The sequence below is a fragment of the Drosophila albomicans genome, chromosome 3 (genome assembly GCF_009650485.2).
Source record: "Drosophila albomicans strain 15112-1751.03 chromosome 3, ASM965048v2, whole genome shotgun sequence".
Taxonomy (NCBI): Eukaryota; Metazoa; Arthropoda; class Insecta; order Diptera; family Drosophilidae; genus Drosophila; species Drosophila albomicans.
In genome coordinates this window covers 38,986,496-39,013,505 of record NC_047629.2, presented here as the reverse complement: position 1 = coordinate 39,013,505, position 27,010 = coordinate 38,986,496, and the positions used below count along the sequence as shown (strand labels likewise).

The 27,010-nt window shown below is 36.7% G+C and overlaps 1 protein-coding gene across 9 annotated transcripts in view; it reads left to right on the top strand.

Moving 5' to 3' along the window:
- The first annotated feature begins 7,136 nt into the window (after window positions 1–7,136).
- The window catches only part of LOC117572016 (talin-2), a 36,060-nt gene continuing 16,186 nt past the window's right edge, over window positions 7,137–27,010 (top strand). For 6 of the 9 annotated variants that reach the window (XM_052005652.1, XM_052005655.1, XM_052005654.1 and 3 more), the window contains exons 1-2: window positions 9,812–9,984; window positions 21,490–21,696. The gene's annotated coding sequence lies outside the window, so the exon portion shown is untranslated. Of the gene's footprint in view, window positions 7,235–9,806; window positions 9,985–21,489; window positions 21,697–27,010 lie in introns of those variants that run through there. The other 3 variants (XM_034254549.2, XR_007955043.1, XM_052005657.1) reach the window with 3 other exon arrangements.

The window sequence follows — 27,010 nt, the reverse complement described above, 5'->3', positions numbered from 1 at the left end:
GTTACCCCTACTTATTTGAAGTTTGGCTTTAATAATCCATAGCGCATATTTACACATCTGTGGAATTTGTCGTTCACCACAATCCATTAGTAAATGAAATTCATAAATCCCTAGCATCGAGTGACGACAATTTGCAACATTTGCCCAGCATTTGCGAAAAAAAAGAAATAAAAACCCAAGTCAAAGTGATGTTACTACAATGTTACAGGGTGGATGATTGTTCAGTAATATAAATGGGTGCTGTGTGACTCTCCTCTATATCCGCATCCATATCCATATTCTGCATCCTTTGGCGACGACAATGGACGAGGCAGCGTGACAAATGTTGCGTAAACAAATGGATTACATTGCAATGGGATATGGTTAGCAGTTCCTCGGGCACAAATACATGATAATGAATCATAAATTTCCATAACTGTCATACGATCCCCACCAGCACATCTGGATTAAAGCAACATTGTCAATTATCGGCAACTGGATTCAATTTGCGTTTCCCAATTAGCTAATAACTTCCGGCGAAATAAGAATTTTGATTGTTTCTAAAAATATTCTTCTTAAAAATTCAATTCAAATTGTACTTAAATTTATCTATCCTGGGAGAATTACTTCTGCCCATATTAGAGTCTTGATTATTTCCAAAATTTTTTTTAAAATGTATTCCCTGAAAAAAGGTAGATGATATTATATTATTTATTTATTTATTTTTTAATACTTATAGTTTCCATAATAGAGAAATTGATATTCTGTATTTAACAATTATTCCGCCAAATAAGTTAGAAAGCTGTCTTTCTAATCTATTTTAATAAGTATGTATATTCTTCTTATAAAATTTATTTAAAATAAATGTATTAAAGGCTCTAACTTTCATAATAATTTTCTTTAATTTGATAACTTCTATAACATTTTCCAGATCAGTATCTTTAGAGATAAACGCAGAAAATATCATACATTTTCTTCTTAGCTTCATTATTTAAAAGCAAACATTGTAATGGTATCATATAAATGAATAAATAAATAAACTATAAAGTCTGTCTGCCAGGCTGTCTACATTAATTTGTTGATGATGATGACAATGCGTTATAGCTGGAGTCAAACTAATTCCAAACCTGGACATTGTAATCGTTGAAAACATACATGAAACTATTTAAAGTGAAAAGATATTTTGAGTGGCAGCAAAGTTTCCGAAATGTTGATATGACTAAATTGTTTGATAAGGATGGTGAGTGCAGAATTAAATGGGCTTCGACAAGGTGATGGATGAACCTTTAAGTCTCAAACTATATAAATAAATACTTTATCGCAATTTCATAAATTAAATTTTATTTGAATTCTGTTGCAATTGTTATGAGGAGAAATTACTGAAATATGTATTTGAGTTAATTTGTATTTCTCTAACTGCTTGTTTAGATATTATTGCACTTTATCGCTAAATATTTGTATATTTACAAAATTTGGGTAAGTTTTTTGCGAAGCAAGGGTAACCCCAGTAAGATAAGGAAAGCTTAAATGTTTCATTTCATTTCGGGTTTTATTTTGTTGCTGATTAAGTTAAGAATTAAACATATGAATACAATTTTTATCAGGAATACATTTTTAAGAAATTTCTGTTGCATTTTGTGATGATTAAATATTGCTAAAACAATTTTAAAATCTTTGTTTTCAAATACATACATACATTTTCAAAAGTATTTAATTGTTGTAAGGCCTTAGTTTTGAAATGGAATATTGAAAGAAAGAAATTCCCGTCAGATGTTTAATGTTTGTGCAAATGCTTTAGTTTCCCATGCCATTAGGTCGCGGAATCGAGTAAATGACAAAGGATAGCCCATTAGATACGAGCACAAGTGACGGTATCGTTGCCAAAGAGGAAAAATCCCCCATCCCATCCGACCCTTTGTGACTTTTGCGAAAAACCAGAACAAAACCATCGTAGCTGGATAATATTTTGCGCTTTTTGGTATGACGAATCCACATGTCACACTCTGCACTTTCCTACATGGAATTCCATTCTCATTCCCATTCCCATTTCGATCTCCTTCCCCTGCTCTTACATCCGTTTAGCGGGCAATCAAGCGTGTAGTGCAATTCAATAAGAGCACAGTGGATAGAAAAATCTGAGGATGGGAGGACGAGAGGATGGCGGATGGCGGCTGACGGCGGCGGCGACTTGGAGAACTTTATCAACACCCATGTCGGCATTAGTTTTGTTTACAAACTTTCCGTTGCCTTTTTGACAGCCATTGGCAGCGGTTGTGCTCAGGGTGGCATCGGAGTAGGGGTCGGAGTCGGGGTCGGGGAAAGAACTGTCAGGGGTTGGCCTGCTCGACTGGATTTTTATTTATGAGCACTTAAATCGAAGCGCAAACTACAGAGAATTGCAAACACATTGCATCTACATAAATATGCAATTGCGGGCATGTGAAAATGTTTCGGACAAACTCCCGCTGATAAATGATGAAAAAATTAAAAATAAATACGCGAGTGGCAGATAGATAGATACATGCGGAAGGCCAGACATCAACCCCCAGGTTGACAGTGGGACCCCTTCAAGCATTTTCAGATGACAGCTCCCGATAATGGTGACATCAATTTGAAACTCAATTGAGCTTGCTGCTGCTGTTGTTGCTGTTTTTGTCGATGTTGTTGCTGTTGTTGCTACAAGTTGTTATTCCTTGATAAATGCTGCGCTATCAGCGACGTTTATCGTTGAGGGCCTTTTGACTGGGTGCGACAAGCCAGCGAGTTGGAAACTCTCCTCTCCGCCCACTAGGTAATGAGTCCCCACTCCTCCTGTCTGCCTCTCGGTCTGCTTGGGCCAACCACATGTGAGCTAAGCTCAGCTCTGGGGCGTTGCAAGTAGTTACATGTTAAATGCTTGCTTAATTGCTGCGACCGGTCAGATAAATGGCACAAAGATAGCCGCAAACCCGGTTAAGATGTACTCAGATACTAGTCAGATGTACTACTATAAGAAATAATGTCTTGTTTCATGGTTCCAAGTATTCTATTGTTGTAAGACAGGCTCAATAACAAATCTTAAGCGTTAAGCAAGAAAATAATGAAGTCAGCTTGACTATACGACATCCTAAGTTAGCATTCTACATTTTATTTGCTAGCTATTACTATACTATTCTAGGATAGAACGCTTTTGTATATACTTAGAGATATGGAAATCTATAAGGAATCCATCAAAGTATAGAGAATATTAAGTTTTAGAGGTATTATAAGATACCGCTAAAAACTGTATTTTAGACTTACAAAACATGTTTAGAAAAAATAACGAAAATAATGAGTTATTACTTATTATTACTATCCACAATTACATACAAGGCTTACAAATTAGGTGATTTGTAGCAATTTTAGCATAATGAATCAGCTTTCTAGCTCTTTGATAGTTCTATCTGTAAATCAGACAGTGAGAGTAAAAACTTTGTTTATACATACAAATAATTAATCAGCTTCGTAGGTTTTGCCTCTTCAGCAAGAATCAGTTGGGTAAATCAGTCTTACAGGATGAAAAACTTTATAAATAGTACGTAAATAATGAATCAGGCTCTTGCTCTTACCGTCAAAAGTCCAGTCAGTGAATTAGTCATACAGAATACAAAACTTTGTGAATAGAAGGTTTTTTTTCAGATTTTAAAACTCCCAGCCATTTAACTGATGAAGAAAATACAAATATTTCTTAATTTCTTTAAGGTTCTGAATTGTCTCTCAATTCGTGGAACAAACAATTCCACAAAACTATGGTAGAATACCCTTTATGGTCCATTAATGGGTATGCTCATACAAACGAGCACATTTGCATAGGAGCATAAAAAATGTGATTATATTGAAGACAATAAAAATTTATGAAAAGCCATTAAGTGGCGTTGGAAAAACAAGCTAACGACTACAAATTGCTGGCCGTCGTTCCAGCTCAGCTCTACCCTGCACCCTTCTCCTCTACTCTACACAGCCCTTACTTACTTTACCCCCTTAGAAAGTGAACTTTTTTGTGAGGCCGCAAAATTATTATGATAGCTGTGCTTGATCCCATGCAGAATGAGAAAGTAGAGGAGAGGGCGAGAGTGAGCGTTCAGTTATGTGCATTATGATGGGCACACTTCATAACTCTAAAAACTTCTAAACCCTTGGCTCGACTCAAATCGACGTCTGGGTCGTAAAAAGGAAAAAGTGAAATGCCTCGGAACAATGGGAGAAACGACCAAGAACTTATGCAATGTCACTGTCTGGCTCACGGTCATGGAAGAGCACAATTTTAATTGATGACAATTTCATTAAAATTTTGCGCAGAAGGCTGGGCAGGCTACAAACGTAGTATACTGGAGCAATAAAAAATCAAGTAAACAAGCTAGACAAGCGTGGGCGATTGTCAACACACCGCACAGCGCTCTAGATCCATGCTGATGAGGCGACTGCTCGGATTTTGGGGAGAAAACTGAAGTGAACGAAGCGTGAAGGATGCAAAAAGTTAATCGCTAAGGCGGTCGGACACACGCTTCAAGCTTTACACTTTGTAGCGGGATCTGGACAGATGTGTTAATGTCTCTCGCATCGAGTGCCGGCTGGGGTATTTTTTATTGCCCTGTTCTCAGAGTGTTGGCCACCACAGCCACAGGATGCTCTCTCGGTGTGTGCTCTGGCCAAAGTCTGTTCGCAATAAGTAAATTGCGTAAATTTATAGCTGCGTAAATTGTTTAATGACTCAACACACAGTCTATTTATCCGGGCCTTGGCATGCGCTGACATGGTCTAATGGCTGTTGAGGTCGGGCAATTGCGACTGGCTTTGGATAGGATTCTGTGCGACAAGTGCCGCAAATAGTGCATGTCGAACTATAAAATTGAACGCCTTTCAAATGGCATCGTATGCAATTAAATACAGAATTAAACGGTCCTTACTATAGAAAAACTTCAGACATGACAAAAGAGTCGTAAATCTATAACTTGAACATTTTATATTCATTTTAAAATCCCAAGGGATGAATAAGAAGTTTTCTGGGATAAAATGAAATAAATAAATATGGTGAAAAGTCAATCAATATCTACTATATAACATATTTCATCGTGGTATACAAATATGAAATGAAATACTAAATTAAAAGTCATTCAATATCTGCAATATAACAAGCATCAAATGGGATATAGAATTAAAAGTCATGTTCTTATAGGAAAACCGTGAAGAATCGACGAGAAAAATCAGTTCACTAAAAATATTTCTTTTATTCGGCTAAAATACAACTTTATTGAAAAATTGAAAATATAACTACAATATATACATATATTATATAACTGTTTAGAAATTTGAGTAATTGCTATAAAAAATATATTTGGTTTGTTGTTAATAAATGTACTTTTTATTTAGGATTGTTAAAAAAATATTAAATAAATAAAAATAGAGCCTTAAAAAAAGTATAGTTTTTGCCTACTTCTAGAATAGTCATTAATTGCCTTAAAATTAAATTGGAGTATTCATCATCAGATTTCATATCGCAAATCCAAGCATTTTCCGGTCCTTTAATGATATTAATTATAATGTATTTTCTTGACGAGTCTCTCTAGTGCAATAACAAATTGTGTGGACAATTGGTAACTTGAAATGCAGGCGGCGCAATTAGATGGTCATAAATCTTGCGATGGCTAACGAAAAAACCCTTAAATTTTGGTTGATAAAATGCCTAAATTATCGCAGCTATGCAACGAGGAAGATATATGGGCACAATTCGAGCACTTTTAACCCATTAGCCAACCGGAAGATCACTCAATTAGTGCTGTTGTTGGTCAGTGTCCCAAGTGGGTCACTTGAAAGTTCACATGAGAAGAGAGGAAAGGCTTTCTGCTTTCGGCTTTCTCTTGGTTTTGCTGTTGTGCCAACAAAGTGACATAAATCTTTTGTGCGCCGTCAGAAACTCAACCGGAACTAAAGCGATGACGCAGCAGGACCTCTTTCAATACAACATGCATACGAGGACGAGTCTCATGTCGATGGGTTGGCCAGTCATAACAGAACGCATGCATGCCCTGAGATTTATTGGCAGGAGGGCGCGCGAACGATGAACGCCGTTCGTTTGGGTGATTGTCTATATATTTGTCGTATCTTCGATATGGGATCACAACTGAAATCGGCCAGAATCCGACATCGATGCCGGATGCACAAAACGACAGGCGTTCGATTGAAATTAATTGAATTTGCGCCCTACATGAAAGCTAGCAAGCGCGACTACAACTTGACTTGTCTTCTTGGATGGACGATGGCATCGACCATATACCATGTACTTCCATGGCTTGCTTCCTGTTTATGCTCGAGATGTTTTCTAGCATAAATTACGCATATGATATGGGTGGAAAATAATCGCAGTAGTAACGTTGTCGTCTCAGTTGTCGGCGTTGTCGAAAAACAGGAACATTAAATTTATTTTTATTTCTGCCAAAACTGCCTTCAGCCATCAGCCTTCTGCCAACCCCCAATGGGAAAAACAACAACAAAACATGAATGAACAACACTAAGCGCTTAGTGAAATTCGCTCCTTCCATTCTTGATTTGTCGCACGATATGCGGTCCGTTGAGTTTTTCGCCAAACTCATGAATTTTCCTTATTTTTATGATTTCTATTACATGTATTTTTGCTTGGCCAAGATTTTAGTTTTTGTTTTGGCATTGAAGCGATTGCTATCATCTATTTCGTTACATTTCGGGGGGTTGAATGTGTGCCCGGTAAATGAATACACAGAGCTGTAACTATAGATGACTTTTAACGGCGTGGCAGCCAAAAGCACAGACTCATACCGGAAGTGCTGATCGCTGGCAACAGCTAAGCCAGGAAAGGCAGACAAATTTATCACACAGCCATGTGGGGGTGCGTACCAACGTCTTGGCCATATCATTAATCATGCTCTTTCGGTGTGACTTTCAACAAAAAGCCAACAGCCGCCAAGTATTAGAACAATAAAAGTCTTTAAGTTATGCAACAATTTAAATTCTCCTTCGTACCATTAATTAAACTTGGCGCCTAGCGTCCACCTGCGCAAGCAGCAGTGCGCACTTATCGAACTATCGGACTGCGAGTTCATCGCAACAAGCAGTAGGAGTATCGATATGAACATGTGTGCGTTTGGGTCAGTGTTGCACTGCAAGTATCGATAACCGCGACTCACTCTATCGCCCTGTTTTATTGTGTTATTTTATTTATACGTTTTTAACTATCTTCACACCTGATTTTCAACAAAATTCTGTAAGTTTAACATAATTAAGTCATCCAAGTGTCGTGTGCAATAGAAGAAATTTTGAATTTCGTGTTCGGTGCAAGCAAACAAAGCGAGTGCAAATTCAGCTGCAAAACTTGTGCTGTTGTTGTTGCTGCTGCTGATGATGATGGTTGCTCCCTCTTTTGGGGTGGTCAAGCGGCGGGCCCAGTGTTCCCTTTTTTTTGTATTTCTATATTTGTTATGGTGGTCACGCGAATTGTGACCCGTTTCATTGGCGCCTCCCAGTCATTTAATGCGTTTAAGCAACCAGCTGGAGTTGCCAGTTGTTGTCCGAAGCAGCCGCTGTCATTGCCACCCGCATGCCGCCTGCAACTGTGTGAGTGTGTTAGTATGCGTGTGTTTGTGTGTGATAGTATTTGTGTGCTTGAGTGTTTATTGTTATGTTTGGCGTACGTTTTATGCTAATTAAGTGCAACTTTACATTTTGCGAGGCAACATTGTCAAGTAGTAAAGTCTTGACTGCGGCAACAATAAAATACTCTTCTCTGCATGTAATTCAATTAACACTCAGTGAGCCTACGTCCTGTCGCTTAACCCCTTGGCGACCAAGAGTGTCTAGTGACTTTAACCTTGATAACAATTGAGTTGAGCACCGCAAAGCATTAAAACGATATTCTCACTATCCACAAATTTGGAGTTTGCTTCTGTTGCTTTAAATTGGTATGTAAAGAAACTTTAGTTTGCTTTTAAAACGATTATATTTGTATATTCACTTAGAGGGAAGCGCGTAGATGATCTTTAAACTGCTTGAGATTTGAAGATGTTTAGTTAAGACACAGTATTTTGAGCTACAGTTTCAGATTACCCTTAGAAATGTTATACAAATTTTTATAAAGTGAAATAATCTCTAAAAGATGAGTGGAGAAATCGAATAAATTATAGTATTTTTAAAAAATTCAAATTTCCAAAGAAGTTCTATTAAATATAAAATAATTCTTACAAGACCTCATTCCAATTATTTGAAAATTCGAATTCAGAGTATTGGCTTTTATATGTCTTTAATTATACACAATGAATCAATACCTTAACCAGTTCTCTCGGAGCGTCCGATAAATAATGACAAATAAGTCTACAAATCACAAAATAACGAAAATAAATCAATATTTAAATAATATTCGTAAAAGTAAATGCGGGCAAATAAATTTACAATATACATTTTCAATTTTTGTCTGAAATGGATTCGAAATGTATTTCTGGAGCTTTTATTTAATTTACGCCAGGCAACAAACTCAAAACCCATATTGTATCAACATTATTGTTGTTTCAATTGTTCATGTTGGTTTGCTTCTTGACTTGTTTATCGCCTGCGCGCCGAGTGATTGAAAAGCCCACGAAGAACGTTCCATATGATTATAACGCGCAGCAGACGATAAGATAAGTCAACGTCTTCAGTAGTATATAGTACTCATAAAGAACTATACTATATTATGAATGCCTTTGTGACTTCTCACCACTATCAAGAGGAGCGTCAACTGATTAAGATGTTCCCGCTGCCCGATGACACTGCGAATTGCTTTAATTAACTGCAATTGCAACCCTAAGATGAAAATCCCGTTCTCTAGCACCCGATGTTGAACGCGTGTGCAACTCCCGCTGCTTTAAAGATTTCACTTTTTCAATTGTTAAAAAAACAGCAGGAGGGCAAAACGCAAAGGCAAAAGGCGCGAGCATTTTGTCAGTCAGTCAAGCAAACTGGGCATCATCAATTGCCTAATGACTGTGTCAATAATTGAGCATAATTGAAAAACAAGGGGCGTCGTCAACATTCAGAGCGTCGTCATCAGCCTCCCAAACAAACTGTAAAGAAACTCGTTTCTGTATTTTTTTTTTTGTTGCTCATTTGTTTACACACTTTTTTGTCGGAGCGCATTTAAGTGTATATATATTTAAACTAAGTACGTAATGCATACAAAAATGCATGGAGCTCAGCTCAATTTATTGCCTACAAAAGTGTCGACAGTGCGTTCTAATATGTTTTCTGCCCGGCTCCCTAACAATGCTATTTGTTTGTTTGTTTATTTTTCCAGCTAATTTTAAAGTGACTCAACACTTCTGTATCGTGGGTTAAGCGGCAAGCTGTGACTATTCATTCAACTTCCATTTCCATTTCCATTTCCACTTCCACTTTGTCGCTTCCTCAGTTTGCGTCTTGCAATAAATTTGTAAAACAAAAGAGTAACAACAACAAAAACAATTGGCCATTGCCTAAAGAAATTAGTCATCACGACATTCGTTGTGTTTGCTGCTATTGTTGTTGTTGTTGTCATGCACCCACTGGCATGGGTCCATCACCTTGTCTTTGGCGCTCTTTTCAGCACTCACTCTCTCTCTCTTGCTCTCTTTGGCACTCTCTCCGGTTGCCTACTTTTTGTTTTGTTTACATTTGCTTGCCATGGCGATCGAGCGCCAAAGAGCGAGATGAGCGTAGCAGGTGCCGTGAGAGAGTGCGAGCACGAGACCGAGAGAGAGAGCACTTTTGGGGGCTCTCTGAGCCGCTTGCGTTCGGCGCAAGTTGTAGGCGCACGACTCAGTTGAGTTTTAACCGTCGTCGGTGCCGATTCGTGCCGTGGCCGATATCGATAACTACAAAATACGAATACATACATACAAATATATATATAATTTGTGTTGTGCGGGTGTGTGCGTGCGATATTCAAGTTCACATATCAAAAAGCAATAAATAAATTTAAAACGCCAGAAAATTTTTAGCAAAAAGGTATAAATACATACGAAGTATATACGCTGTATGCTGTGCCAGTTATCGTATATGTATGTGTGTGTGTGCGAGCATATGTATATGCGAATGTGTTTGTGTGCTGCGGCCTTTGCGTGTATTAGTGCGTGACATATGGCGTTATTTTTACGGATAAAAAGCAAACAACAGCCACACAAATAGGCAAATTAATTGTGTAATCTCTGCTACTGCAACTTCATTCATTCAACATGCGGCACCCACGCGCGGCCCCCGTGCTCAGCGCCTGCGCAGCAGTCACATAAAAAAAACACCCAAACCCAAAAAAAAAAAAACAAAAGTTGCAAAAAGCTTGCGAGTCCTTTGCTTTTCTAATCAAATTTTGTAGCAGCGCAAAAGTGTTTTTATTTTTTTTCGTCAAAAGTTAAAAACAACCAGAGAATTACCTCATCGCTTGTGCGCGCTGTTGACGGCGACGCCGACGCAACCGCTGACGTAGCTTCTCTGCCCCTGACTTTATATTAGTGTTATTTTCATTCTATATTTCTGCTATACGTATGATTTATGTGTGTGTGAGTGTGTGTGTTTTGTATGCTGCGCTGCCAGCTTGTTTGCGTAGCCAGCTGCTACTGTGGTTCTCTACACTTCTCTGCCCCCCTACTCCCCCCACTCTGCTGACCGCTTTTTATATTTCATGAAAAAAACTATGTATCTTTGAAGATACCTGCGACGACATTTGTTTTATTTGTAAGTTGAATTGTTATTTTTTTCGTCTTGTTTTTATTTGCATTTCAATCTCGCTGCGCTCGTTTCGAGCTTTTTGTCATAATCCATTAGCCACTCACTGTTTGCTGCCCGCAGTCGCAGTTGACTTTGACGTCGACGTCGTAGTTTACGTTTTTTTTTTTGTGTGTTGCTTTCCACACGTTGTTTTGTTTGATCGTTTGGCAAAATTTCGCTTTGTTGCTTTTTGTTTTGTTTTGTGGGCGTATTTCGGATTTCAATTTTTGTATTCCCTATTATCATCTGTGTCGCTCTCTCACTCGATTGTGTTTTTGTTGTTTTTGCTTTATTCAGTTTGCGGTCGTCTGCATCTCTTCTTCTGTCCACAAAAGAGCTTTTGACCTTATTTGAGAGCTTCGTTTGCTTGTCTTTGCTTTTGCGTTTGCTTTGGTTTTATGGTATGTGCGCCACATAAACAAATCAGACATAAAGAAATCAAAGCTCATTTTCACTCCATGCCATTGCTCTCAAATTGTCGCGCTCTCGAATTGTTTTGTCGCTTGTGTGGGCTTAACTTGGACTTGGACGTGGTCGTTGCGGTTGTTGTTGTAGTTGTTGTTGTCTTTGTTGTAGTTGCATCCGTTCCACACACACACACACACACTCAATAAATTCATTCAGTAACAGACTTAATGCAAATGACAAGTCTACTCAGATTTGTAACTTGGCCAATTGACAAAGTTTCTTTAGTGGGCGTTTGTTACGCATTAATCGGTTTTTTCTATTTTTTGCATACATTCATTAATTGACTCGACTCCATGCGGTTTCCATTCATTCCGTTTTCTCCCTCTGCAGCCCCCCCGAAAAATTGAGTTGTTGTCGTACAACTTTCGAATTATTTTCGCGGTTAAGCCGCACTTTATTTAACGCGATTTAATGGAGATTTTAATTAATTGAAGATTTACATGCGTAATACAGTTGACGTTTTCTCCTCATTCCAAAACGAGTTGATTTAAAAGCTTTTAGCTGCGATTTTGTTTTAGATAAATTTCAATAATTGGGTCAAGAGAACTTCATACATACAAAATTCTGAAATTATTACATTAATTTCGAAATGATTTACACAGATTTTTCGAAAAACTGTTGACAGTTGTTGGAACTGCATAAATGAAGCCGAAAAAAAAGAACGAAACAAATGTTTGCCTCATGTTTCAAGCTCAATTAAAACAAATTAAGCAAGAAATTTGTAACGTTGTGTGTGTGTATTGGTGGAATATCAAAATTCAGTGCTCCAAATGCTCGAACAGCAATAACAACAAAAACAACAACAACAATTATAAAAACAACAGTGTTGTAGACGAGGCAATAACAATTAAGTACAAAAATAACAACTGTGTGTGCTCTATTTTTTTAACGCCTCAGCATTTTCATTTGTGCAGTGCACAAACTACACACATATGCACATACATGAATGTTTACATATTTATGCAGATGTATGTATATCTGTACATAGATACAGATACAGCTATAGATACAGATACAGATACTTGGGCCGCCTTTCAAACTGCTGCCGCACACATGTTTCATTCTTTTGAGAAACAACAACCCAAACACAAAATTCAAAACTCACAACAGCAATAGCAACAGCAAAAAAACAAGTCAAGTTGCGCTACTCAAGAGTGATAGACTTAAAGATACTGCGTACTTATGAATTAGAGTGAAGATCTATAGAAAATATTGTAATATTTTATATTTGTATCAAATCAACTTATAATAGAAGAATACAAGAATATATTGAATATTTCCAGAAATGCGATTAATGAAAAAAGTTTGTTGTACATTTTTACATTTTGAATATAGTTTAATGATATCCTCTCAAAGAAAGTAAAAATCGGATTTTGTAAGGCATGTATGAAACATAATTAAAAAAAAGGTAAAAACACTGTTTTAAAATGAATGGAAAAAGTTTTGGATGTTGTTCTCTAGAAGTACAGTAAGAAGAAATAGAAAAACTAAAATAAGCAGTTCTTGGCACTATTATTTTCGACAAAATTTTAATAGACTAAACAAGCATCGATAGAACTCTGAAATAAAAGATACATCTTAAAAAATTTTTCAACTTCCTACTCGAGTTTCAGCTTCAATTAATATGATCTATTCTACAAACTTCAAAGGGTATCCAAAAAAAGCGCAAAATGCCCAAAAATACGAGTTTAATATGAGCCATAACCAGAATCAGAGCAACAACAACAACAAATTGAGTTTTTCCTATTGAGTTCGATAGGCTTTTGCCATATTACGGCATAGAGTCAGACAGACAGAAACAAACACATTTGTAGCTATGCATATTTATATATAGTTTATTGTTTTGGAATGTTTCTTAATTACGCGGAACTCAAGTGGCAAGTGGAGGTGGCTGCCATTGAAGCGTGCCCCGCTGTTGCAGGCGAACCAGAAAAAAAAAGAAAAAAAAAAATAATATTACAAAAGCAAAGCGAAATCAAATCGATGCAAGTGGGCGACCTCAATGGAATTTCAAGCATTTCCTTTTTGACTTCGAATTCCGTTTTCTCAAGACGAAGTCCAATTTTGATGATTCCTCTGACCATTTTGCACACTGTGCTCAAAGAAGAGTCAGACGCTTGTTCGCTTAGTCATCCAATTTTGTGCGGAGACAGAGAGAGAGAAAGAGATAGAGAGGGAGAACAAGAGGAAGCCATGTGGACTATTGCTTCCCTCTGGCTTGATAAGGACGATTATAATTATTATTATACATACTTGCTTTATTTATTAATGTGTGCTCATATGCATTTGCTCATCGTCTTCTCTATATATAGAGAGAAACAACGTCGCTTGCCTTTCTCTGCGTCACAAAGTCGCAGTCGCTTGTCAGTTGTCGCCTTGTGGGGGGAAAAAATACGCGAATGAATGAAAAGATTTATGCAAAACGAGTTTGGCGATGTGCATTTTTATTTTGATTATTTACTCACAGTTACTCACAAAATTATACGTGCACATAAGCATTCGAATTTATATTTATATTTATATTTGTTTTCTTTATCTGTCTTTTATCTGTTGACAATGTTTTACCCACAAAAGGGGTTCGGCTGGACGTAAAACCTTTGCTTAATTACGTCACTCTTCCGATTAACCAGATAGCTCAACTGTCGCTTCACTTCGAATTGCTTATTTACTGCAAATGTTTTTCGCACAGTGGGCAGTCTGAATGCTCTGTGTATTCGAGTAATCGAGTAAACTGATATGCTGCAAATGCTTTTTTTGGCTTCTGAGATTGTCTTTTTGTTTATGAAAATATTGTCAAATTGCTTGTAGGGTTCGTTTTAGTTAGAGTGCTTTATCAGGAATCCAAACGCAGTGTTCTATTAGATTTGATTGGCAAATTTTGCTCAACTTGTACCAGAAATGTTTTCTTATCTTTATATAGATAGTACATATTTATTGAAAGAAACTTTTGTAGACGTCTTCCCTCTAATACTGCTGGGTTCAACTAAGTTATTCGTTTTTAAATGTTATTCTATTATTAAACAATTATGCGATTACGCTGCCAAATTCGTGTTTAGGTTCTGTAGATTGTTTTTTGTACTTCCAATTATTAACACATATTTTTTTATTACTATATGACACATTTTTTAAATCCAGTATAATAGCAATTTGTTGGTAAATTTTAATTATCTTTGTTACTCATTTTAAACTTGAAAGTGAAATTGGCGAAAGTCGCATTGAAACTTTGTTTTTATTATAATTTATAATATCAAAATGTAATGGATCTTTTCACTTTATATTTTTGTTATAATTCTTTATATAACAAGTGAGAAAGCTACATGAGAAATACCCACTACCCATTTGAATAAAAGCAAAAATAATCCGAATATATCGATATACTAATATTTCGTGCTGGCGCAAAGTTATAATACCCTTTTACTTTTTTGATAGCGGGTATAAAAATGTCATGAAATATTTTTTAATTTGAGAGTCAATTAAGTTCTCATCCCAAATTGTTGTTCATCAGATTGTTATAAACTTTGCAAATAATTAATATACAATTTAGATGCATGTTCATATCACATTCATCTTTCTGCGTTAATCAAATTAATTTCGACTCAATAAGAATGTTTTTAGGTCATATTTCGAATTCCAGTTGTATTTTCATAAAATTGTTTAATCAAATAAAGTTCTATTCGGTAATAATCTTCAGCAGATTGTTGTCAGTTTTTTAAACAATTGTCAAATGTTTTCATCAGCTGCTGGTTACACACAAAATTTTAATCCACGATTAATCAAAATTATTTTGACTCAATAAGAATGTTTTTAGTTATATTTTAAGTTATATTTTAATAAAACTGTTTTTAATGAAATAAAGTTCTATTCGGTGATAATCTTCAGCAGATTGTTGTCAGATCTTGAAACAATTGTCAAATGTTTTAATCAGCTACTGATTACACCTAAACTTTTAATCAGCGATCCTAACTAATTCTAGTGCCTTCTCAATGCTATCAATTTCAATCAAATTAAGCAACACTCAAGTTGTGTACGATAAACTAAGACGCTACCGCACCCAAAAGTGGGAATGGAATGGAATGTGTGTATCTTGAGTCCCTCCTAAAGTGAGTTGATATCTACAATACGATGAGAATTCGCTCGTCCATTCTCATGGCGTGCTCATTGGCAGTTATCGCTAGTTTTCTCGCCTGGCCTTGGGTGGGTGGGGTTTTTTCTTTTCCCTTTGCCAGTTGTTTGTTGTTAATCAATGAACAGGCTTTATGTGTAAAAAGTGTATTTCGCATTTAATGTCTTTATTCGCATTTAGTTTATGGATGCAATGTGGCATTCTCTCCGCTGAGCACTTCTACGCAAATCGCATGCCAAACTCAACTCGGGAGCCGCCCCAGGGCTATGTATATAAATTCAGCATATATATATCTCTGTGTATATATATGCGCTGTCTCTTTTGGCACTCACTTGTGCGAAAATCCATTGGAGCCCGACTGGCGGGAGCCTAATTTTTTTCTTCTCTCTGCGTTGCCAACGACTGAGGAGGAGCAAGAGGAGGAGGTGGCGAAGCACTTTGCTTGGAGTGGCGAGGCGCTTGGCAGCCAATCATAAAATTGCTTGGCAAATGTCTCTTGGCTGGCAACTCGGGGAAAGCATTTGCCATTTACTTGGCTTGGCCGTGGGAAATGCAAACTCAAGGCTACACATTTATCTATTGCTGCATAAGTGTGGCTTAATTAAAGTTAATCAGATCGAGGAAAGGATTAAAACACACACACACACACACTCGATGAATGCCCTTTTAATTAGCCCGAACTGATGTCTATCTGTTGACATAATTTGTCCACATTATGTGTGGCAACCACCTTGATGCAGGCTAATTGAAAATTACAAGCTACTCAACCACCCACACACACTTCTACACATACACACACTTGTACACACTCAGTCAATGGGTACATCCCCCTTTTGGGAACGTCATTCGATTTGATTTGTTTGTTTGCTTTTGTTTGCTGTTTATTTATTGTGTATTTTGTTACTTTTAATGCATCTTTTATCTGGATTTTGCCATCAATAAGCCGCAGAGAGAGAGCCAATGGATGCTCATTGTTGCTGCTCCGTTGTTGCCGTTGCCATTGCCAGCGACTGATAGTGATACAAAATTTGTGCCCCATTGTGTGGCAGACAACGAAGAGTTGCCCGAGTGACGACAGTCGACGTCTTGTTTACTCAAATTACAGCTGGGGTTATCGTCGCTGCCCATCCACAAAGTGCCTGCCACATTCCCAGTCTCCCAAAGCCAAAGTTCGCCTGGGTCCCGGCTTGTCTAGTTGACCCGACCACACACTTGTTCTCTCCCCCTCTCCTCTCTCTTAACTCTTGCTCTTATTTGGCTAAGCATTTGAGTTTTATTTATCTCGTGCTCTACTTTGCTTTACAATTTGCATTTCTTTCGAAATCCCGGCGAAATTTTATCTGCAATGCATACAGAAGAGTAATTTTAATTGTAAACTTTTTTTGTTATTGTGATCAGCTGCTGCTGTGGATCGTGAGTTGATTGACCTGTAAAGAGAGCGAGAGACGAACTGTACAACGGTAATCTAAGTATGCGTTTTTTTTTTTCGTTGTTTTCTCAAAAGTTATCAGAGAACTGCGATAAGGCAAGTTGTGTTCAGGGAATGCGATACTTTCTTCAAAATGAAAACGTGCTGTCAAGTGCGGTGATATGAGACACGATACATTTCTTAATGAAAACAACTTTTAGAACACTGCAGTGGAGAGTGATTGAATGTGAAATTCTTTAGGGAACTGCAATTTATGAAAAAAGATATTTGTGCTTCACCAAATTTTATACTCGCTACAGTATTTATGATTACTGAAAATTCTGCTCCAATCAGACAACAATTATAAAAGTTATTTTAGAAATAATTTTATATGGTACAAAAAACAATAAAACGGGTACAGAAATTCGGTCTTGGGTGCTTTTGATGACAATCTGATATATTTGCTATGGTATATTTTGATTTTAGTACTACATCGATATACGAAATGTATTCTTCGTTATTTTTAATATGTTGTTGTTGTATGAATTTGGTATATATGTAGAATATGGTTTTATTGACTGTAGTTTTCTTACTAGTTTTTATTATTAATTATTTTTGTTTTTATAAATTTATTTTTCAATTTTGACTGGCTCAATAAAAGTAGGACACGTAAAAAGGTATAGCTACATTAATTTTTAATATTAAAGAAGAAGAATATCAAGTCTGCAGCTTTTATAAAATCTGAGATCGATGGGTTTATACAATCGGACAGATGGACCTAAGATGGACCAATTTTAAAACAAAAACAACTATATCTGGACATATTCCTTTCTAATAGATACCTACAATTATAGATAAATACTTTTATATACATTTTGTATTATTTGCCAACCGTTTTCCTTAACAGGTTGTCACTTAAGTACCCAATGCCAACCTTGAGTTCCCTCTGTCATGACACATTTTGGCTAATGATTTTTGGGTTACAATTAGACCCAAAGCAAAGCAAAGCAATTCAGTCAGTGCCCGGCAATTTCCGCTGACATCAATTGTATTTAAACGCTACGCAACATCATCATCATCATCGTAATCATCAGCATTCGGGCGCAACTAATAATCAACGAGCGAGTTGAGTCTATGGTCGGACCATCTGGCTTCTAGCATTTGGGACCTCTAAACTGAGTCGCCTCAATAAACGAGAAACATATCTAAAAATTGTGCGATGACTCATTCGCGTAAAAATCAAATTAAAGACCACCTCTCTAACCTCTCTATCTGGCAAAAAGCAAATCGTCGTCAGACGTTGCTCACATATATAATCTTCTACAATTTGTTTTCTGTATGGGGAGGGGATGAGGTGAGGAGATCTCTTTCGATATGTGCCCCTGGTATTACACAAACGATTCACCGAAAGTTTACGTCGTCTCTCACACCTTTCACTGCCGTTGACTTTGCCGGTGTTCTGATCTTGCCTCCTTAACCTCCTCCCCTCTCTTGCTTTTCTTTGGCTGCGTTCTATTTTCACACTGCCATGAAATTTGTGACAGCAGTGGGCGGGGCTGCTTTTCTTTCATTGATGCGCCCAACGCTTCAATTTGGAAAATCCATTTTGGATCTACTCACACATTCGATTTATGCTACACTCTTCGAATTATGCTTTGTTTACCTTGAAAATTTCGACTCGATTTTGGTGTGTGTATTTTTAGTAAATGGATCTCTACCTATAAAGCTTCAGTGTGTAATATATCTATATGCATTGTAGATATATAGAGAATATTACGTCTGGCTTTTATGTGCTGTGTGCTGCGTGTTGTTTTGGGTTTAATTAAAATCTCTGGGGTTTGCGGATTCTCAATTTTTCAACACATTTGACATTGTATTTTCTTGTCGTGTCTTCTATTTTTTATTTTTATTTGTATTTTTTTTATATTTGGTTCGTGATTTATCTTGTGCTGGGTGATTTATTTTATTGCGTCGACAGCTTTTGGTTTTAGAAAACCGCTTTGAAATAATGACAAAAAGACAACTACAGAAAATTAAAATCATTATTTTATTCCCTCGTCACGAACTTTTGAAACTTAAAAGAGAAAAAAAATAACATTTTCAAAATTGATTTTGCTCAATAGAGAGGTTAAAATTATATTTATTGCGTTTACTATCTTTAAGTGGCTTTATTATTTTAATCAGCATAAAGCTTCTTAAAAAGCTCTTTCTCTCTGGATTTAATTTTATGATTTTTTCGTGTTTGTAGGCGATGGTTGGGAATTAATTATCAATTTGCATGATAGCTTCAAGCATTTGAAATGAATATGAACAAATTGGAAAGTTCAACACACTCTTCAAAAATTTAAATCAATTTGTGAGCTGTTTTAATTATAGAAAATCGGCTTAAGTTGGTCTTTTCATCGCTATTAATAATTAATCTTTTTTTGATATCTTCTGACTGACAACTAATCAATCAGAGAGTTTTTTATGCTTTATTCTTAATTATAAAAGAAGACCTGTTTCCGAATGATTAATTTCCCAGATTTCTTTATTCTTTAAATGCAATTCCAACTGCATCTGATTTTAAATTGAGTTCCTGACATTCCAGTTGCTTTAATCACAAAGAACAAGCTGCTTAAAGCGTCTCAGTTACGCTTTAATTGAGCTTTCTGCTGTCTGTTGTCGCTTGTCAAGATGGGCAATCAACTATTTAGATATACAAAGTACTTTATTGCTATCCAATTATGCTGAACCCTGCCCACGGATCGTCAGTACGTGCTCCAGCGCCTAGCCAGACGACGACGTCGATGATTGTGAGAATCGTGCCAAGGTCTCAGATTGTGTTCGCTTTAACTACGTGCCGTTATCGGGGCATAAGAACAGAGTTTGCCATCATCATCGCGATGCGATGGGCTCAAAACAACAATCGGCCTACAATCAGCGGGCCAATTCGACGACCAGCCAAACAACTTGTCGAGTGCAACGACAACTTGCCACTTGCCACCTTCTACTCCTCCTCCTCCTTCACCTTTGCCGCCTACTCGATGCAACAAGCCGCGCTCTCAATTGGTCGCATTTTCGCTTTCAGGTGGCCGCCGCCAACGTTGTTGCCACTTTGAGATCGTTGCCTTCGCCCACGCGACACAACAAAAATGCTGGCACTCGAGTTTAGATTGCGGCTCTGCATTTGGAATGCACCTGCTGTGGCAAGGGAATCACTGGGCTGGGCTGAGCTCGTTACTAAATATGTCATTTGAACTCAGACAATCGCTTATTAGACTAAAGGGGTATAATAAAGAGATAGGCAAGAAAATTTGAAACTTAACAAGCAGAAGAAAGCATTTCGACTTCATAAAGTTAATTTTACATTTTTGTGATATTTCAGAAAACTAATTAAATTATATTAGTAGATTTGTTTATTCTTTCCGCTCAACTAGATCTCCGATAATGCTATTAAAATTGGGCCCAATATTTTTGAGCATTGCACATATTAAAAACTCAATTTATAACTTGCTTACGCCCTCTCTTTATCTTTAGCCCATGCCGCAGTAATTTAAAGCTGCTGCGCGCAACGAATTTAGTATATTATTATACCACAAATACTCTGCACTTGTTTTGCAAGAAAAAACATTCCCCGAACAAAAGAAATAATATACAAGTATTGTATTTCTTATCAGACTTTTATGGTTATTTAGAATAAAAAGTATTTAAGGAACAATTTTTATTAAATTAATTATATTTATTATATTAACAATTATTGTTTCAAAAGAAAGAAATTTATATTTAAACTCAAATTGAAAAATGAAACCTGTTTCAAATTTCTTCAATAATTTCGTTAACTATGCAATAGTAAGAACTTTTATTTATTTTATACCGTTAAAAAATTCATGTTTTGGTATTAAAAAATAGTATTTTTGGTATTTACTGCGTAGCTAGTATATCAAACTTCTGCACATTTGTCTAAAGCTTTAAGGAGCAGTATTTTAAGTACTTAAAAAACTTAACAGATAGTATATCAAACTTCATTACTTCAACATAATTAATTTATACTGTTAAACAATTCTGTCTAAATCACACATATTTTGGTTTGGTATTAAGGAACAGTATTGTTGGTATCTCCAAAATACTGAGAATATATCAAACTGCAGCACATTCGTCTATAGCTTTCTCACTTGTCTTCACCTATTTGTTTGCTGTCTTGTTAATGGACAGAGCAGAGCAGAGTTGCAGTTGAAGTTGAAGTTGTAAGCAGTAACACAACAAACACAGCAAATGCAACCGCAGCCGCAACCGCATTCTTGGCCAGCTGCAATGGCTCCTGGTTGGCCCCTTTTTGGTCAGCAGCGTGTTACACGCTTTTGTTCAGCTTTTGGGCTTTTGGGTGTTGATTGATTTTTATATAAACATAGAAAACCCGCATGCGGATCGCGCGCTAATGGAAAAGTCTGGTGCCACATTCTTCAGTATGTGGCAACAACTGAAGTTTGATGCAGTTGCAACAACAGCAGCAGCAGCAGAGAGTTGCTTTCTGTCTTCTTGGTGGCATTAACCACAATGCCAAGCAAATTGCCATATATGTGCATGCCGCATGGATTCTTGTAGCTGCTGCAACTGCAACTGCTGCAACTTCTTCTGTGGAGGTCGCGTATTTGCTAATATGGAAAATGAAAACAGGAAAAATGCGTTGAGTTTTCCCGGCTGCTGTTGAAAGATTTATATTACCAAGTATTCATACTGATGCTCTCTTCTACTCACTTTTTATTTACAGATTTCTTAAACAAATACTAAAACGACAACTGCAACATCAACAACAACAACGAAGGAAAACACACATAATAAACAACGACAACAATTAGCACGAAAACTTTCTAAAAACGCATAAATCATTTATTTATCAACTACTAAAAACCAACTGCATCACCGACCAAATTTGATTCATCGAAACTGGCGCTGTTTTCGGCAACTGCGAATTGAGGTGAGTGAAAATTCTAAACACATTTTTGGGGGGAAGGAAAATTGAGAAATTTATTCAAAACAAATGATTCAATCACTCTCCGCAGCAGTTTATAAACATTCTTTGCTGATGACTGCATAAACATAATAATATTCTTTAGGTTCCATAAAATGCACACAACTAAAAGTTGTTTAAAAAAGTTTACGACTTTTTCCCCCTCCCCACTAACTAACTTATTGGGCTGTTAAACTACCTAAGATGTAGTTTGATTAACGACTGACTAACTACCGAATAGCCCAAGGCTATAAAAGTAGGGAAAAATGGTCGGGCTTTTGGGTTTTAATAGCACTTTGGGAATAGCACAGAAAGTGGTTAACAAAATGATGAATCACTTTGAAATTATGGATTTTGGAAAAAAAGAATATATGATTTGAAAGAATTCAAGTTGCTTCTTGTACGTGATTCATAAGCATGGAATATGTGCTGCATATGATTAAGAGATTTGATATCCATCAATTATTATGAATCATTTAGAAATGTAATATGATTTCAGATGATTTTGATTAAACCCCTTTTACGTATATTCAATCTTCAGAAAATATAGTTTTTGAGCTGTTAAAATAATTTAAATTTGAATAAATTAAATCTGCAAAACAAACAATCTATTTTTTAGGTAACATACACGATATTAAATGTTTGGATGGTACGATTTATATATGGATATCCAACTAAACAGAGTTTCAATTACAATTTCTTGAACATCAGCATCTTTTCTAAATTCCAGTTTCTTCTCTCATTATGTAACAACTTAATGGTGATAAGAAAATATAGTTTCCCATTCCCCTTTACACACTTTGCCAGGCATTTGAGTTACTCAAGATATGAAGACATGACAGCGAATATAATTTTCATATTGAATTCCTGCTTTTATGACAAGAATTTCCTTGTCCAGCGTTGTCAAGTTGGATTTGTCGAATAAATCATCAATTTGAATGGTCGGAACTTTTATTATTTACCATATATCGACCTTATATAGTAGGCTGTTTCTGTATCCGTATCTGTGTAATTTTGTAGCCCCTTCACTTCAATTGCGAGAGTTGTAGATTCGCTAGTTTTATTTTATTCCTTTGCCTCTGGCTATTTATACGACTTTGACGACATTTTTTTCTGCTGGTCGCCAACACAAATAAAAATTGTGGAAATTACATAAAAGGCTCCACATTGGCGCAGCCTCATGACATTTTGTTATCCTCTTGCCGCTACAATCTTCACCCACAACAGCGGGAACAAGAGCTAAAGCAGGAGCAGGATAAGGCATAGACAGAGCGCAAGAAAAGCAATCAGCAAGTGGTGTGTAGAGGTTTTTGTAGGTGACGCAACTTTGAGATACCCGATAGCATAAAATGGATAAGACTTTATTAAGTTTGATAAGATTTTTGTAAAGATATTACGAAGGAAAATCTGGAATGGAAAAATCTTTAATCTACAAATTTAACTTTACAATAATTGAATTTTGTGATAAATCTGAAAAAGATATTCTATTATTATAAAGCAGAATATTTAGTCGGTATTAAATTAAGTTAAATTTATTAATAATTTACTTGAGAATATATTTGATGGTATGTTGAAATACATTTTATTTTCTAACTAGAAGTAATTGAAAATCAAATAATATTATTTTTTTGTAATCTGTTCTTTTTGAGATAATTTAACAATTCATTATAAAGTGGAGTAAAGGCCAATTTGGTATTTGAAAAGCAACAAAAAGTTTAATAGAAATTAATTTCTTTTGATTCTATTATCTAATTAATAAATAGATCTTAGATGGAAATGAACTTTTATATGATTAAATGCAAAATAGATTTGATATTATGTGAGTTTTAATTTCAAAAGCCTTTAAAATTGGCAATTAAATTTTTTGTTGTTAAGAAACGAATACTTAGGCTATAGTATGTTTATCATGTTAAGTCGTGCATAGCCCATTTGCTCTTGAATTAGTGGGTATCAGAAATTTTACTTTATGCTGACTGTGTGGAAACAGGATGAGCAAATTGTAAACTGTGCAGATTCCTTGAGCACAGGACTCCTACGCACACGCGCCAACCAACAAACATTTATACACACACTCGCACACACACATATACACATACACACTCATGTACTGTGGCCAGACAAAATGGAGGCATTGGCGCCATGAAGTCGCGCCAGTTGAGTTTTTTTCATGGCGGCTGCGTTGACTTGAGTTTGCTTTTGCTCTTTTGTAGCATTTTTTCTGTTTTACTTTTGTGGGAGGGGGCGCGATTGCCAGCTGCAGGAAGAGTCGACTTTTAGGGGCAGGCAAGCAATGTGGCGTATACTTAATCTGGCAGCTAGGCATCGTATTGAAGGCAACGCATCGCTGCTACAATTAATCAGCTGGCACGCTCGGCTAATTAAAACTTTCGCTGCGAAAAGTTACCAGATTTTCGTGTTAAGTTTGTTAACTTGTGCCCAGAGAAAAGAACAACAACACAACAACAAGTCACTCAGCAGCAGCGAGAACAAAATATAGAAGCTCAGTTTGTTGTACATAAGCAGCGAGGCAGCAAGACAGCGGAGCAGCCATTGGTGGTCATGGCCCACCCATTGGGCGGCACAGTTGGTGGTGGATTCATCCTGCGGGGTTGCCCAAAAAAAATACTGATGGAAAAGCCAAAGTACTGTGTGCTGTGCTGTGGTGTGTGGTGTGCACCCCTTCCCCGCCCCTTGATCTGCCATCTTCGCATCCCTGTTACTCACATCAGAGCAAAGCAAAAGTGTGTGGCAACAGCAAAAGCAGCGCAGCTTCAACTGTGTTTTGGAGCATGCGCAGCACAGCATCCTGTGGTCCAAGTGAGGACGCGTCGATTTTCATAATGCTTACGACTTGTGGCATGAATGATGTTTGCGTCAGAAGCGCACGATGTGTGGCCGGCGTAGCACATCATTCTAGGCCTAGCCTCCGATCCGGGCAGGACACGCCACCAGCTACTGATGCTGCTGCTGCTCTGTGACATCATCTGCAACAAACAGAACAGAAAAAAGTTGCAAAGTTGTCAACTTCAGCTACAGCTTCAGTCTCAGTCTTCAGCCTTCAGCTTCAAGTTCAAGTAAAGTCAACGCGTTTTTAGCCACCGTTTTGTGCCTTGTGTTGTAAAAAGTTGAAACCAAAACGTTGTTAAGTTTTACGTTAAAACAGTGCCTTATAAAAGTATTTCGCGACTACTTTGATTTCATCGCCTGCCTTCGTTGTTTGTCGTGTGCCTTAAATGTAAACGTAACTCTTTAAGTTTAGTAGAACTATAAATAAGTAGGAATTAGGAGCCTTAGGTTCACACACACTCAGACTCTGCCAATAATTTGCCTTAGATGACAGTACTCCGTGTTTGTTATAACTATATATATATTATATATATTCTACACAACGTTTTTAACGAATATTATATACACAGTATACAACACCAACAAAAAAAAGTAAAAGTTATTTGTTAATTGCGAGAATTCGTTGCGTATTCGCGTTTTTTGAAAAAAAAAAAATACGTTTTGTACATCGAACTATTTTTAGCTAGTAGAGAGAATCCTGTTAGTGTATTTTCTTACGTTCCCCCTTTTTGAATTGCCTCAAACTTTCGGTTCCGTACAATTTCTTGTACAAAAAACGGGCTGGACGCGTTCCGTGTCGCCGTTTCAACAACACCACAAACGTGCCTCAGAGCTCGGCGTTGCAGTTGCCATCTCAGGTTGCCATCTCGCCTTGGCTTCCGATCGTCGTGCGCTGCCGTCGTAGTCAACGATTTTTAAAATCCCTTCACCCCGTACGCCTTCAATAAAATGTTATAAAAAAGAAAGAAAAAACAACACAAAAAAAAAAACCAGCTACATTTTAAAAATAACACTCAACACACACACAACATACACCACACAACACACACACACGACAACCGCTCCGAGTGTGCCTTTGTAAGCGTATTAAGCCTAAGCCAAAAGCCTTTTGTGCCTTTCGAAACACTTCTAAAAAATAAAACATAAAACAACAACAAAAAAAACCGAGTAAAATTAACGTTAAACTTAAAACACAAATAAAAATACTTCGATGAATCTAAAAAAGCGTACGAAGAGTAAGTAAAAATTATTTGTAAAATACCTTTTATAACATTTTATTTTGTAGTTGATCATTAGAAATTTTGTAAACAGAATTTGTGCCTTAAAAGAATTTATTATGTGAATTCTTGACATCATATTGAATTACGGAATTTTAATTCGAAATTCTTAACTTGATATTGAAATGTGAAACGTTTTCTGAAATTTTATTATCCTCTTAGAATTTTTTGTGATACATTGAAGAGCTTTACATTATCAAACTGTGATTTTTGAAATACACAAAAAAAATTCATATGTATATAAGATGAATTTATTTTTCATTAGAGTTGATTAAATGGAACAAAAGTACAGTGAAATGCTTTCACAAATTGAAAGTTAATAGCAAACATGCAATATTAATTTGCTGTGCATGCTTTCCAAATAATTATTACAACTTCGATAGGAAATTGCATTCACTTAGCATCCACAAACACACACATACACTAACAACTTGAAACACTGCAGGTTGCAGGAACTCACAGAGTCAATTAATTAGTTAGACCCATAGCAAAACTTCGCTGGCCGTAAATTGCGTCCATTAGCAGCACAGTGTGACTTCCGAACGAAAAGTGGTTGCCAATTAGTGCGAGCTCGTGCCGCTTTAGCTGAACCTTAGAGTTTGCACTTCAGAGAGCGATAGCGAAGCATTTGCATTAGAAGTAAATAAAAGTAGTAAAGCGATTGCGACCCATTTTTATGCGCCATATATTTTTATGCATTTCGGACATTTTATTGGCCATAATTGAAAGTCATTTTGATGGCGGATAGCAGCGTCATCAATTGAAACCTTAGGCAGCAGCTGTAATGCAATACGATGCCACAAGATGAATCCATTGTGGCTTCACATCAAGCTACATCGTTTATTTAGCTATTTTCCTTTATTCATCAAAACTGAGTCGCACTGTTTGCCTTTGCGCTCTATGAAATCCATCTACATTGCCTGTCACATCCTGCACACATCCTTGTTCAACTCCCCATTTCCTGAGACCCCCTCTAGTCAGTGCGAGAATGTGTTTATTTTGAGGTTATGTTTTGGGGGAGACTTTGCTTGGCATGCAGTTAATTGAATTAATGGACAATATTGAATTACATGGCAAATGCTCTCATATAGAAATTCAACAAAAGCGACAAGTGAAAAAATGTCCTGTAAACTAAAAAGGCGGAAGTGGGAAAATTA